At 41.6% G+C, this 15,309-nt stretch overlaps 1 long non-coding RNA gene across 1 annotated transcript; it reads right to left on the reverse strand.

The window, feature by feature from the left end:
* Positions 1–4,720: 4,720 nt before the first annotated feature.
* On the reverse strand, positions 4,721–15,292 carry LOC106897526. Its single transcript, XR_001413781.1, has 2 exons — positions 15,159–15,292; positions 4,721–5,146 (listed from the first exon to the last, which is right to left on the reverse strand). It is a non-coding gene; the product is annotated as an uncharacterized LOC106897526 (long non-coding RNA).
* Positions 15,293–15,309: the final 17 nt, after the last annotated feature.

A 15,309-nucleotide genomic window follows, 5' to 3' on the forward strand; every position in this document is an offset into this window, starting at 1 on the left:
CATGAGCTCTGGTCCTGCACCACTGAAGAGAACCTGGCTCTGTCTTCTTTGCACACCCTCCCTTCAGGTGTTAATACACACTGACTATATCCCCCTCTCAGCCTTTTTTCACAGGAGGGATGCTCCAGTCCCTTCATTGCCTTACTGTCCCTTCACTGCACTCTCTCCAGTGTGTCCATGTCTTCCTTGTACTACAAAGTCCAGAGCTGGACACATTTGGTCACTATTTTCTCATAGTATCTCCTATTGGTTTAGAATTACATTGGCAAGAAAAAGCACTTAATGGACTTTGGCTATCATTTGCTAGGCAGCTCCACTGTAACTAAAATGCTCAGAAACTGACTCATCATTCTTTATCTGAAATGAAACCATCAAGTTTAGCAGATGCCTCTTCCAATCTGAGCCAAAACAGTAGAAAAAAAAAAAAAGAAGTGCATACAGCATCTAAACAGCTTGAGGAAACACATCCTTCCCTGACGTAAGCATATTCTAATAGTGACAGTTTTGTGTAAGCATCTCCTGAGGCGTCACAGCATCTGAAGAAACCATCTTAAAAGACAAAGATATCTGCTTCCCTTTGACAGTTGCTTACCAGTTGCAGCCTGAAGGAAGTTACAGTCCCACTACAGAAAGGTTGGTTTTACAAAACCATAATATATGTATAACAAAAGCACAACAAAAGGGTTACTATCCAAAAATCCTGAGGGCTACACGCAGCAATTAACTGTTAAAACACACACATATCCACCCCTAGAGTAATCAGAGTCATGCCCTTTGGCTCGACACCACAATTGCTTTATCAGCAAAGATAAGATGAGCAGCACCTCCCAGTCACACTGTCAGCCAAAAATAACAGTCTCAATTTTGCCATATCTTTCTCACGTAAGTAACTCCCATCAGTTTTTCCAAGAGCCATGTGGCAAATCCCAGGGTTTAGGAGTAATTTTATTCTTAGCTTCTTTACAAGAAGACTTCCATAACCCAAGCAAGTCACAGAATCGTAGACTGCTTTGGGTTGGAAGGAACCTTCAAAGGTCCCCTGCGATGAGCAGGAACATCTTCAACTAGATCAGGTTGCTCAGAGCCCCACACGACCTCACCTTGGACATTTCCAGGGATGGGGCATCTACCACCTCTCTGGGCAGCCTGGGTCAGGGTTTCACCACCCTCAGTGTAAACAATTTCTTCCTTATATCTAGTTCAAATCTTCCCTCTTTCAGTTTAAAGCCACTACCCCTTGTCCTATCGCAACGGGTCCTGCTAAAAAGTCTGTTCTCATCTTTCTTATAAGCCCCCTTTAAGTACTGAAAGCCAGTGCTGTCCACTCAAAAAAACCAACCAAAGAAACCCCACCAAAATCTGCCCCTACCAGTAACAGGTTATATGCCAAAACAAACGATCAGAACAGAGGACCATGGTGGGGACACAGCTGAATGTGATTCCAGCTGTGCAACAGGCCTGCTGGATAATCTACTTCTCCAAACCTTTGTTCTTCCTTGAAAACTAAGAAGCTCACTATTTTCTAGTCACATTATGAAGGTAAAATTTTGTTTTCTGTACAAAGGAGCAAGCTGTCCGTAACGGGAGTGGAGATCAACAAAACCACCTCCCTTCAGTTGCAGCAAGCTGTTAGCACATTGAAGCTGCTAAGCCATCCTGTGCAAATCCTTAAATGCCCATATTATCAGCCCAGCTATCCAGGGCATTCCCCTGACCTAAGTAGAGATTTCTTTCCAAGAACACAGGTCTGAAAGGTAGGGAAATGCTTTTCAACCAGCTGCTCTGCTATCTAAAATGGGATACGTGTAGCTAGTACTAATCCAGATTCCTCCTTTCTTCTGCCAGTGTTTAAGAGCAGCTTCCTTTTTGTCTTCAGATCTCAGGGCCCACAGCTCTTCATGAGGACTTTACCCTGTCTACCTTGAGAGTTTAGGGTGCCAGCCAGGAGAAGACTCAAGCCTGGCCTGATATAGTTTCTCTGTCTATAAAGGACACAGCCTTCAGCTGCAAGAATTCCTCATCTTCAGAAAACAAAGGTCCAAACTCAAGCTCCCTGCAGATGCCATCATCACTCTTGGTAGCAACAGAGAACCCTTTCTAAGAAGTGCAGGACAGCCCCACGGTACCAGTGAGAGGGTCTGTCTGATACAGGACACAGTAAGAACAGACAAAGGGAATCAGCACATCCACAAACAGGTCTACGGGCAGCTACGTGTTCCCTCAGGGCTGCTGCAAGCCCCTACGCAAGCACAAAACAGAATTTAACCTATATCTGATACAAAGTAGTTATATACCTTTGAATTAAAACCATTATTTTTTAAGCCACCTGCTTTTAAAATCTATCTTTAATGACTACATTGCTTAGATATTTATTAGAAGTTCGAAGCTGATAGTTCTGCCTCTTACACTTCAAGTAATGTAACTTTAGAGCTGTCAGCACGAATTCTTTACATTAATACTGTTGCATGCCAGAGCCTCTCAGAAGTTTATATACTTAACTATTACTTATGCAGCAAGTTCACACACCAAATCAAAACCACCATTTAAAAATGACAGGTTTCTGTAGCTTTCTTTACTAGCTAACTTGTAACTTCCAAACCAATCATACCTCCATTTTCCTCCTAGAAGCATAGCTCAGGAGTAAAAGTCAAATATACATTGCAAAAAACTTTACTTTCTGTAGAACGGATAGCACAATGAAACTACTGTAGATATAGCCATTACTGTAACACATTCTTTAAAAAAATTAGTGATCCATATACATTGGATCAATAGATAATTGAAGATATGATAGTCTGCAGCATTTATTAATTGTGATTCTGTAGAGATTTTCAACTTTGGCTTGGTAACTTGACAATATTTTATATTGCATTCATGAATACCTGTCCTGCAGCAACAGTTAATAATAGAAAGGATTACAAGTATTAAAATCAACTCTGAACACAAGTCCATGTTCTACAGGAATAACAGAAATCATAATCAGCTCCCCAGGTCCTTGGATTTAATGAGAAATCTGAAGGTAATCCTATCTAGTTAAATATAGACTTACAGGAGTAACTCCTTACCTGCAAACAGAGCTGTTCAATCCATGTCATTGACAGCTCACAGACACGCACAGGGAAGAGAGTACCCACCTCCACGACCCAGCTGCTGTTCTTAAGACACATCCTTATGTCCTGCAGGTCTCTGGGGATTGCTAGCCCCAAAGATACTACAGAATCACCCAGTCCATTTCCCAAGCCATCAGCTAAGTACTAGAAGACAGCTCCCAAAAGGGAAAGCTTGGGAGCAAGCGGGGACAGAACCTCTGCAGGACAGAGAGAGATTCTTTTGGTCTAGGCAGACTTCTTCCTTCTTCCTTTAAAATCATATTTTCAGACCCCATCAACTTTAGTGCAGTTCTTTACCAGATGGTTATAAAAAATACCACAAAATGGCACACCATAAGTGCAAGATGCTTGTTAGGAAAAGGACTTAAATACAATGAAATGGTGCACTGTTTTCCAGACCGCAATTGAGAGTGTAGGATTTTTTTATTTATTGATATGTATGACCATTTTGTTTAGTGCTTTGGTATGAACTTTTAATGTCTTTTAACTTGTAGTACTCAAACATACACAAGACATCATTACGGAAGACAAAGATGTCTAAAAATTAAAATGCAAACAATTCTAATTGCGCAGCCTCAACAGACAGCACATCCAGTACCTTAAACAGGAAACCTGTATCCTTAGAAGTCTTTCATTTTCCTGTCATCTGGTAATTTTCCCACTAAAAACCCTTTGTTCAACCTGGCCACCTTTGGATCCAGTGAATCTGTAGTTTTATCTGGACACCTCGTCAGCCAGTTCCAGCCAAACCCCACTTTACCACTGCCAGCTTGTTCCCAAATTAAAGATTCTGGCTGAGACACTCAAGTAGCCTCAGATGTTCCTGTAACAATTAGCCTAGACTAATTTCATCAGAAAATCAAGCCTCAAGCTATCAGTTTTATATTCCTGTCTTTTCCATGAGGAAGTTTACTAGGCTAAGGAACAGGAGCTGAACACTTCCTGCAAAAGTTGAAATTATTTTATTTTTAATTTTAGGAAGATTTTGTTTGAACAGTCTTTTAGACTAATTGAAGAGTTAAAAAAAATACTCAGGCAGTTCCTCTTGTGTTTGTTCTCACTATCATTCATTTTAGATTTTTCCAAATAAAATATTTCAAATAACTTAAAATACTGGAGACCTTATCACTCTCTACAGCTACCTGAAAGGAGGTTGTAGCAAGGTGGGTGTCCATCTCTTTTACCAAGTAAGAAGTAACAGGATAAGAGGAAACACCCTCAAGTTGCACCAGGGGAGGTCTAGATTGGACAGTAGGAAAGATTTCTTCCCCAAAAGGTTTATCAAGCATTGGACCAGGCTGCCCAGGGAAGTGGTTGAATCAACATCCCTGGAGGCATTTAAGAGACACGTAAACATGGTGCTGAGGGACATGGCTAGTGATGGACTTGCCAGCATTAGGTTGATGGATGGACTCAATGTTCTTAAAGATCCTTTTCAACCTAAATGATTCAATGAGAAAATACAAGAAAGGCAGCCTCCCATCACAGTAGTACATGATCAGCAGGTGGAGTGGGAAAAACTCTCATGTTTAACTTTACTACCTCCATCGTGACTGCAACTATGGTTGTTATGAAGACACATACCCACATTTCAGTATTCTGCAAACCTGAACAAAAGAAAAACATTTTTGTTTATTGAAGTTGACAAAAAGACTGTTAAGCTCTTGAAATAAGCATCATGTCTTAGTCATGTTTGTGATCCAGTTTCTTTGTACAAGACAGATAAATCTGCTTCATTGGAACTGCAATAAACACCAACACAAGGCATGTGTCTCTTTTACATTGAAAATACGGAAACTGACACCGTACCTTACTGTCCTCATCTTCAAACACAGACTGGTGAACATTACAAGCAAAGAGAGAATTGGGGAGATCGTTGAAGTCAATGATTTCATGAAAATCTTCCTCTGCAAAACACCTCTTTAAATCGTTGTCTCCATTTATAGAGTAGAGCAAGAACTGTCCCCCATCCTGCGGGATGCAGCCGTAGCGCCCGAGGCCTCGCATTCCAAAGAAGTAGGAGTCTTCCCTCATCCCTGGCAGGGCAGAGAAGAGAGACACAGTTACACTGCACTTTTAAAAACATCACATGCACAAGTTAACACAGAAATCCTTAGTTTGTAGACAGAATATTTCACTCTATTTTAAGGCAACAATTGACCCCTGAGAAAGGGCACTAAGACTGGTTTCACCAAGGCTCAAATAGGGACTTTGCTTTAGTTTCATTTATTAGCACTGAAAAAATCCAACCATGTCAGCACAAGCTGCTGAAGACAACCAGAAGCAAGGCATTACTTAAGTGCCCCTTGGCCTAAAGGAAAATACTGTGTTGTATTTGGGTTTGAGAGAGTCATGTTTGTTACTGGGAAGGCAGGCTGCTGCTTCTGAGCTTGCAGCCAACTTTGAGAGAAAGGGTAATGAACTGGGTAAGAAAAAAATGAAAATAACTTTGAAAATTACATCAAGCATCAACTCAAAGGGGAAAAAAGGCAGCAAAAAAGACCTGTTCAGAAAGAAGCATGAATGCAGAATCGTCAAAAAACCAGAACAACTAAGACACATCACTGTTACAAATAATAAAGCCAATTTTTTCTACAGTTTAAAGATAGAAAGCACCCGGGTTTTCCATTCCCATTAGCAGTTTCTTTATTTGTATCTTAATCACATTGGGAATCAAATAAAAAAAGCTAAGGGAAGAATGGGCTCAAGAGGCAATTCTCACCACTTTTTAGGAAAATCATGCTGACTTGAGTCTTTACCCAAATTCAGAGTAGAAAGATAATTTTAAGACACACAGAAGTAACAAGCCTACACATCAAACAGCATCTCTGCCGTTGAGACAAAACTAAACTTCATACCAGCCAAGCAGAATAAGTAAAGGTCCAATCAATTATCAGTGTGTTAATTAGTATAAATTCAGGTATTCATCAGTCCTTAGTACAGGTGTATTGGGCATCAACCTCCATAGAGCTCCAGCAAGGTGACTAGAAGCTCTGCAGAGGAATAATTGATTCCCTTATATTTCTGTTTCTTTCAATGCCAACACGCACTCACTGGCTGCTCTTTCTCCTCCTACCATAAGGAGTTTAGGAGTTAGCAGAGGAATAATTGATTCCCTTATATTTCTGTTTCTTTCAATGCCAATTGCAATCACTGGCTGCTCTCTCCTCCTACCATAAGGAGTTTAGGAGTTACATAAACACAGTGTGCTCATCTGTTTCAGATTTGCCCTTGCTCTATTGCGGACTTGCTATTGTCTATAAATAGTTGTAAATATTAGTTCAAATACACTATTTAGGACCAGCGGCCAAAATTAAACCCTATGGGCTTATTACACTTAATCTCAGTAAAGCAAAGCTAAATTATGGAGCTAATTTGCCATGCCTGTGCCTTTCATATAACCTTATTGCTGCTGCTCTGAAGTGACATTTGGCTGATGACAGAGCACATCGTTCCATAACCTTATGTCAAAGAAATGTCAGTAATTGTTATTGCTGAAATCTCAGGGTTAATGACAGAAGGCTGGGAGAGAAAGAGTTGAAGTCTTGCTCAAAAGTATCAGTTCAGAGCACTGTGTCCACACTTACCACTCAAATCACGTGATAAAGAGACAGATTTATTATCCAACATTAGTCAGGACAACTAAGGTTGGACCTGCAGAGGTCATCCCAGCCAAACCACAGGGTCAGACCAGGATAATTCAGGACCTTGTCCAGAGGTAACGCTGCGCAGCAATACCACTCATAGCACATACAGTGATCTGCAGAGAGCTGGAAGATCACGAGATCTTAGCTGTCCTCCTTTTCCAGGTACTAAAATATGTTACACAGCTAAAAACAGAATAGTTTCCTAGTCCTGTGCTCTATGTAATTTATGAGGGAGGAGCTTAAAGCCAACGAGGATGTGGTGCCATAAGGAAGCAGGTGTGGTATGAAAGCCTCAGGCCAACTACTTCTTTTTATTGTGTCAACCTGAGGACAGCTTTTTAGACTATTAAATACACACTAGGATTTTCACCAACTCAGCCTGAGACTAACACAACTACCTCCAACTCCTTTCATCTTATGAATTTAATTCTAAATTAAAAAAAAGCCTGAACAGCTGACAATGGAGTGGCTACAGCTTCAGGAGTATACATTATGTAGTTGGAACTCAGTGTCACCATTGCCCCTGATATTTGAACCAACTCCCTTCAGCCTCATGTTCCTGTACGTTTCAGCATTAACATACCCAGGTGAGCAGCATAGAATCATGGAATGGTTAGAGTTGGAAGGGACCTTAAAGATCATCCAGTTCCAACCCCCTGCCATGGGCAGGGACACCTCCCACCAGACCAGGTTGCTCAAAGCCCCATCCAGCCTGGCCTTGAACCCCTCCAGGGATGGGGCAGCCACAGCTTCTCTGGGCAACCTGTTCCAGTGCCTCACCACCCTCACAGGAAAGAATTCCTTCCTAATATCTAATCTAAATCTCCCCTCTTCCAATTTAGAACTGTTGCCCCTTGTCCCATCTCTGTACTTCCTGACAAATGAAGAAGTTCTCACAGCAGCCACCACGGGGACAGAAACATCAATTCAGCACGTATCACCACTCTAGCAGAAAATATTCATAGATCATCTACTGCAAATACATCATCTCTAGATGTGTTTGCCATCATGTCTAGCCCGTGTCAAGATGAGATTCATTGCTTTGAGGTTTATGAAAATAAAACCCTCAATCCCAGCATGTTACAAAATATAATTCACATGGCAGAGCTGACTTTGAAATTCTTCATGGTCACAGGCCATTCACAACAGGCAAACTACTTGCAGCCAGTGAAGTTACTGACAATTTTATAGTCACACTGGGTAAAACCCTTCTTCCCCCAAAGCATGAAGCTGGAAAAACCCACTCAGCAGAGAGGGATGTTTCAAAGCCGGTTTGACACAACAGACTCAAGAGGACGGAGATGACACAAGCTGATACTCAAAAATTGAAGGAATTCAGATTAGGAATTAATTCTCTCTCTTCCTGGTGAGAAGAGGGGAGATTAAATGGAAGTGGGAGTAGTGAAGTTTAAGATGTACAAGAATGCCCTAGGATATACCAAGACAGCAATCTGCTGGCTGAATGGAACTGGGAGTCAGAGTAGAGCAAGAGAGGCAATACAGTACATCAGTTTGTTTTCCATACACATCCCTATTTACATTAGTTGGTTTCTTAACCTGTACTTTTTAGACTAATAAATAAGCTTCATTTTCACTGAAAAGTATGACAGCAAAGTTAAAGATAACTTCCTGGCAGCTAACAGATTTCATACATCCTGTTCCCCCACGCATGACCAAGCTATTAGGGTGTGCAGAGAAGTAAAGAATCTCAATCTATCAACACAAGTCAGAAAAGCCTACAGTTTTCTTCACTGAACTGTTGTGTTTTGCTTTTTGCTCCCAGTAGAGCCATATTATAAGATCCTAGATAGGAAAGGAAGCTTTTAACTTCAGCATTAAGGAAAACCATTATGACAAGCAGCAAAACACAGGAGTATTTTAAGTTTCAATGCTAAAGTCCAGATTTTTAGCCATCTTAGTTGGCAATAAGGAAATAAGCATACACTATAGCAAGTGATTCTACAACATATAGGCTTCAAAGTTCCATCTGAGATTAGAAATCTATAAATATTCTTACATTATGTGGTAGAAGATTTGCCCTGCTAGAGCTCTTTAACAAGAAAAGCTTGCTCCTTTTTCAGTCAATTTTTGGGACAGATTTTTCTCAGTGGGACCTGGGTATTGACCAAATCTTTTTAAGCAAGTCCCTTTCACATGCCTTTTGACCATCTCTTTTGCAAGATTTGTAGGCACATGTGTGTATATGCACATGCCTCTCCTGCACTTTAAGATACACCCAGAATTCTGATCAGTGTTCCCTCCACTAGCAAGTCAAATGACAATACCCTAATTATTAAATCCTCTGCCTAATTTAAGATGGGACCTGCGCAGTTAAGAACATCTGTCTAGAATAACTATTGATTCATAATTTTTACTTTGCTATACAGGGGCCATGTGATGTACAATATCAAGCACAGCACCACAATTAAAATAGAAATCTCACTAATAAAAATATATGTGTTCCCCCAAGAAAAATAAACTGCTTATGAGTCTGAGCTCAGCAATAAGAGGGGACAAACAGTTGAATCAACAGTATTTGGTAGCACACTTCAAGCCCTCGGGCTGCAAGTTCAGACTCTGACTGGACAAACTAGCATTTCTGGCAAAAAAAAAATGCAACATGATGTGTCACACACCTCAGGCTTCTCACTTCCAACACCAGCCACTTCCTACAGAGACGGGCCCCACGCCACCTTGCGTGATGGAGAAAGCATCCCCTGAGCAGATTCGAGGCACAACTGCCCAAACTCACTCAGCTGAAGGAAAAACGTTTGGGTTTAACTCCATTAAGTAGATAACTGACCTGATTCCCTTCAGGGCTGCATAAATATTTGTAGTAACCAGAAAAAAAAAAAAAAGGCCAAGTTTGGGAATGGACAAGTGACAGCAAGAGTTAGGATGGAACTTTTCAGCAACTAACCTACTTAAAACATTCATGAAATTATAACCTAAGTTTTCACAGCTCTGCATGAACTTCATAATAAGTCACCATAGAAGTTACCTTCAGACAGTCACAAGCTGGAAATCTTACCTTTTTCTGCATTATAAATAACACTACACACACACTAAACAAATCATAACTACATATCCTTCATCATTTCTGTCAAACACCTTAAGGCTCAGATGTTTTGGTAGTGTTTTGTAGCTGCTTTAAATTTACTTGCCACTTCAGGATCTCTGTCAAAAAAAACATTGTCTTTTCAATTATTCTACTAATTTAGATCAAAAGAATTTCCATTTCAAATCCCTTAAATTAATTCTAAATCATGTATAATCCATGAACTGGATTGCCATAAAAAATAACTCCAATTAAAAGTCATCTTTTACATAACTATACTACCATCACTGGATCATATTCCCATTTATATTAGAGCCCCTTTCCACAGCTTCTGACAAAATAAGTTAACTCCTCCCCCGTTATGGTCCCTTTTATATTATAAAAAAAAAAGTAGAAAGGCACACACGTAAGTGTAAACTGTACTCAATTTTAAGATTTAATGAGTTGAAACAGTTGTGCATTTGCTTGTCTCTTCCCAAATCAGAAAGTTTTTCAAATACTTAAGTTACCAGAAGCTGTCATACAGAATTTAAAAAAAAAAAGTGGTGACACCATTAAAAAAAAAATACACTGAAGCATCATCCAGCATCAATACTGATGTTAAATTCATTCATCAAGGTCTTGACTGGGACCACACTGGCTGCGTGGAAGGATTGTTCCCTTTAACAGTCTGAGATACTGAGACATAAACAAACCTGAGCCCAGGCTAATGCAGCCTCCAGCTAATGCTGATGGCTCCCCACATCCCTTTATCCCCTTGAAATAAAGGTCACCCACATGCAATCTGTGTTCCTATGTTATTTCTGAATTTGGTGTAGGGTTTTGACCCTAAACTTGCAAGTCAGAAAATACATTACACAGACTAGAGTACCCTAAAAGTGCAGCACTGTTAACCCTTGGAAAACCAACCCCACCACTACCCCTTCCAGATCCTACAAATCTCCTCCTCACTTCTTTTATGCCCTTAATATGCACAATTTGCATCACTTCACGCCTATTTAAGTAATTTCAAGTTTCTCCCCCTGTGGTCAAGGAGTGCAAGAGCTTGTAATTTGTGACTGTTGAAAACTTGAAGCAAGCACCCTTCCCACCAGGACAGATTAGGTCCTGTCAGTGTCCAGCCTTCCAGATCCTGCAGCCCAAAGCTCTGCAGAGATTCCAGGTGGGAGCCAAGCATTCATTCTATTACCTATTTTTAGACATGGTACACCTCTAAAATTAACACAGACCAGCAGAAAATTATATTCATTGACAAACAGCAATAGCTTCCTAAATTTTCCTTTTGAAAAACTGATATCAAAAAGTATTGCTTTTTTTTTTTTAGTGTAAATCTCAAAGAGCAAAGATCTTGTTATGAAGTTAGACCCCTACAGAGGAAAGAATTCAACAAAACCTCAGCTGAAGTTAAAACAACGTGAGCACATGAGGTGTTTGAACGGACCAGTGCCTTATATATCACCAAGCTCATATAGATTTATCCACTGTTTTTATAAAAACTAATAAGGCATTTCCTTGGTCACCATTTTCCTGTCTTAAGAGGTTTGTTTTTTTAAAAGAATCCCTGAGGGACACCAAGAAACAGGCACGTATCTCTTGAAATTGCTAGGAAACTTTACTTTTTTTATTAAACACTGCTTGCCATGACAAACAACGACTAAAAATAGACTAAAGCAAACAAAACGTTACAAATAGAAGCTTTAAATATAATCACTATAAACTAAAAGTATTATTGAGTCCTGAGTGCAAACCTGGAAACGGTAATCTACAGGAATTAAGAAAATTTGGGGAAAAAAAAACAAAGTGAGAAAAGTTGCAGTTGTTTTTCTAGAAGGGTCCAGAAAAACTGTACAGATTCCACCTCTGCTCCTATTAAAACAAAACCCACCACACCAAAAAAATAACCCAAAGAGCGAGTTTTACCAGAAAAAGATCTTGTTATGAAGTTAGACCCCTACAGAGGAAATAATTCAACAAAACCTCAGCTGAAATTAAGACAACATGAGCACATGAAGTGTTTGAATGGACCAGTGCCTTATATATCACCAAGCTCATATAGATTTATCCACTGTTTTTATAAAAACTAATAAGGCATTTCCTTGGTCACCATTTTCCTGTCTTAAGAGGTTTGTTTTTTTAAAAGAATCCCTGAGGGACACCAAGAAACAGGCACGTATCTCTTGAAATTGCTAGGAAACTTTACTTTTTTTATTAAACACTGCTTGCCATGACAAACAACGACTAAAAATAGACTAAAGCAAACAAAACGTTACAAATAGAAGCTTTAAATATAATCACTATAAACTAAAAGTATTATTGAGTCCTGAGTGCAAACCTGGAAACGGTAATCTACAGGAATTAAGAAAATTTGGGGAAAAAAAAACAAAGTGAGAAAAGTTGCAGTTGTTTTTCTAGAAGGGTCCAGAAAAACTGTACAGATTCCACCTCTGCTCCTATTAAAACAAAACCCACCACACCAAAAAAATAACCCAAAGAGCGAGTTTTACCAGAATTCAAAGGGGTACAAGAGGAAAAGGGGAAGAATCAAATCCACTAAGTTTTTACTGAAACAGTCATTTTTTACTTAAAACTTCATTGCTGACTCAATGAAAGCAGAGTAGCAGTTTCTGCAGCGTTAGCCTAAGGATACAACTCTCCCTGAAGTCACCTGGACCCACACTGAAGACTTTGGCAGAAGGCAAGAGTGTAACAGGGAAGTTCAGACAGCAGTAACCTACTGAAATGTCATTCCATTCTGCAAAATGAGCACTGAAGATTAGGATTATTTTTATATGGTGCTAATTCTTCACTATGGAAAGCTCCCATGGACTTAAATGGAGACATTTTACTTAATTAGAAAGAGCAGAGCAGGACCTCGTGTGACAGGATTAATGAATTGCTGCAGTCTCAGAAGCAACACAGATGACAGTCCCCCCCTTCCCTCAACCATCACCTCTGTCTCTCCCACCTGGGCAATGACTATTCCCCTTACAGTAATAAAAATTACTGGTACAGTGAAGCCCACTCACATTTTAACTCCAATTTGGTTAGCTCCACACAAAAATAGTGCCAAATCTCCACTATTCCTCTTACAGAAGTGACAGATATGAGGAAGAGGATTTTATTATTTTTAAAAAAAAAATGCTAACTGGTGCAAATCCCAAATGTTCTAATCCTTTCCATTGACATTCTAGCCGTATTAAATTTAGCTGAGACTTTGCAACTATTTTTGGAAGCTTTTAACATCCGAAGGGACTATTCCCTCACTTTTATTCATCTGAAAGCAGGGTTGGCCAGCTCAAGCAGTTCAAGACCTGCCTATTGCTCAGAAGGCTGAGCTGTGCCTCCCGTGCCAGGGATGTAGCCTTGGACCACTAAAGGAACTCAGCTGGCATGGACTTGCTAAACCATCTCTATCTCCAGCCCTGGAGAAAACAAGCCAGCAGACACTGGTGCTCAACCCTACTAAGCCAAGAAACTCCAGCCCCACTCCACAATAGGGAGATGATGCTTAGAAGCAACCAATGCCAGGGCTGAAGATTTTTGCATACTGTTCTTAAGGACAAGAAGCTGGGCTATGATTAATCGATGACTAAAATTACCACAGAAACATTAAGGTATTCAAAGAACAAAAAAACCAAAACCCTCCCCAAACCCAGAGAAACCAGAACAAGCTTTCTGATTACCTTCACTTGGCCTCTATGCTACTCTATTTAAAGCGAGCCAGTTTTATAAGGGGCACACAGTATTACAACGTCACTGGCCGTCAGCCAGATCTGTCACCTCACACAGGGGTCAGTGGAACACTCGTTTAATAGCCCTCTGCCTTGTAACATAAAATTCATGACTATACCCCAGTCCTTACCAAGACCTGCTTGCCCTTTCCCTGTTGGGGGCGGGGGGGAAGGAAGAAACCACATATGTCAGAACTACACACGATAGGAGCTGGTTACAGTGTTTAACTCTTAGAAGATACTCAGGGCACTGGTGATGGCTTGGAATAAAATTTCAAAGTTCCCTTGAAAACGATTTTACACATAAGTAATTTATAGTGCAGTGACAAGCATTTTCAATGCAAACAGTGACAAACCAAGGCACTCAACCTGAATACACACTACAATATTCAGAAGGGGACAGACAAACTAGATCACATCGGTGACAACTCCTCCTCAGAAGTTTAACTCCTCTGTACAGTTCCTGCTGTTAAAAATGAAAAAGTTACCAGTATTGGGAGTTGATGTTCTACAGAATATCTTCTTCTGTCCTTGTTTACCATGATGCATTTGTAGTTTTTCCTGATTGTTTTATACTCTTACAGTATTCAGACTTCTATCTGGTCAGGAATGACATGTAACCATGCCATCTAGTTTTACTGCTACAATAAATGCAGCAGTTTATTTAAAATAATTCTATGTTTTCATAGAAAAAGACTTTTTGTTTTCAACAGGACAACCATTCTAGCCAGGTAAACAGCACAAAGAGCAAACCTATTTATAAGTGCAGGTCTTGAAAGCCTAACACAGAAGCTCACGTAAAGCAGACAAATAGCTTAACCAGGGGTTATTACTTATTTCAGTTGTATAAACCCATCATACATTTTCCTTTGGTGAAATTAGACTCCAAACTCCAGTTGAAAAGGGACCAAATCATTTTTAAAGGGAGATAGAAAAGCCTAAGAAAGGAGATAGAAAAGAAGAGGTGGAAGGGGAAAAAAAAAACCACCAAAGAACACACAACCTGCTACATAAGCATCATAGAGCATCGGTGCAGGATGCTGCAACTAACTTTAAAGCAGCCCACAAAGGCTGTCCCTGGGGGATACGGGCTTCACTGCATCCTTCACGCCAGCTTCAAGCTGTCCACGGAGGAAAACCTTAAGCTGTCCACGGAGGGAACCCAGCCCTGCCCCGGGACAGCTCTGCATCCCCCGAACCCCCACCTGCTTTGAGCCCAGCGCTGTCCCGCACCGGGGGAGGCTGCCTCCCCTCACCCCCCGCTCCCCCAGCGGAGGAACCACCGGCTCCGCACGGCCGAGCCGCCACGTCCTTCTCCCTCACCCCCCGCCTCCACCTCCCGCCCACCGCCAGCCGCCCGCCCGGGGCTGCGCGGCGGGCACCGAGCTCCCCCGAACCGGGAAGCTCCGCGCTCGCCCCCCGCATCCTCCCCGGCGCTCCCAAAGGGGCCCGAGGCGCGGTGGCCGCGGGGGGAGCCGGCGGGGGCGCTTACATAACCCCGGCGGGGCGGGCGCACGGCGCCAGGTCGGCGGGGCAGGGCTGCGAGCGGGGAAGGAGCACACACATACACACACCCCCCCGCCCCGGGGGGCGGCAGCGGCCCTGCCCTTACCTGCGGCGGCTCTGCTCGCCCGTCGCCTCGCCGCCTGCCCCCCCCTCACGGTGGTAGTGGTCGCCGCCCCGAGGACCGCGCCGCCGGCTCCTCAGCGAGCGCCCCGCACCTCTCGCCTGCCCGCGCCGCTGAGGCGAAGGTGGAGGACGAG

This window comes from Calidris pugnax, unplaced genomic scaffold (assembly GCF_001431845.1).
Source record: "Calidris pugnax isolate Ruff unplaced genomic scaffold, ASM143184v1 scaffold276, whole genome shotgun sequence".
Classification (NCBI taxonomy): Eukaryota; Metazoa; Chordata; class Aves; order Charadriiformes; family Scolopacidae; genus Calidris; species Calidris pugnax.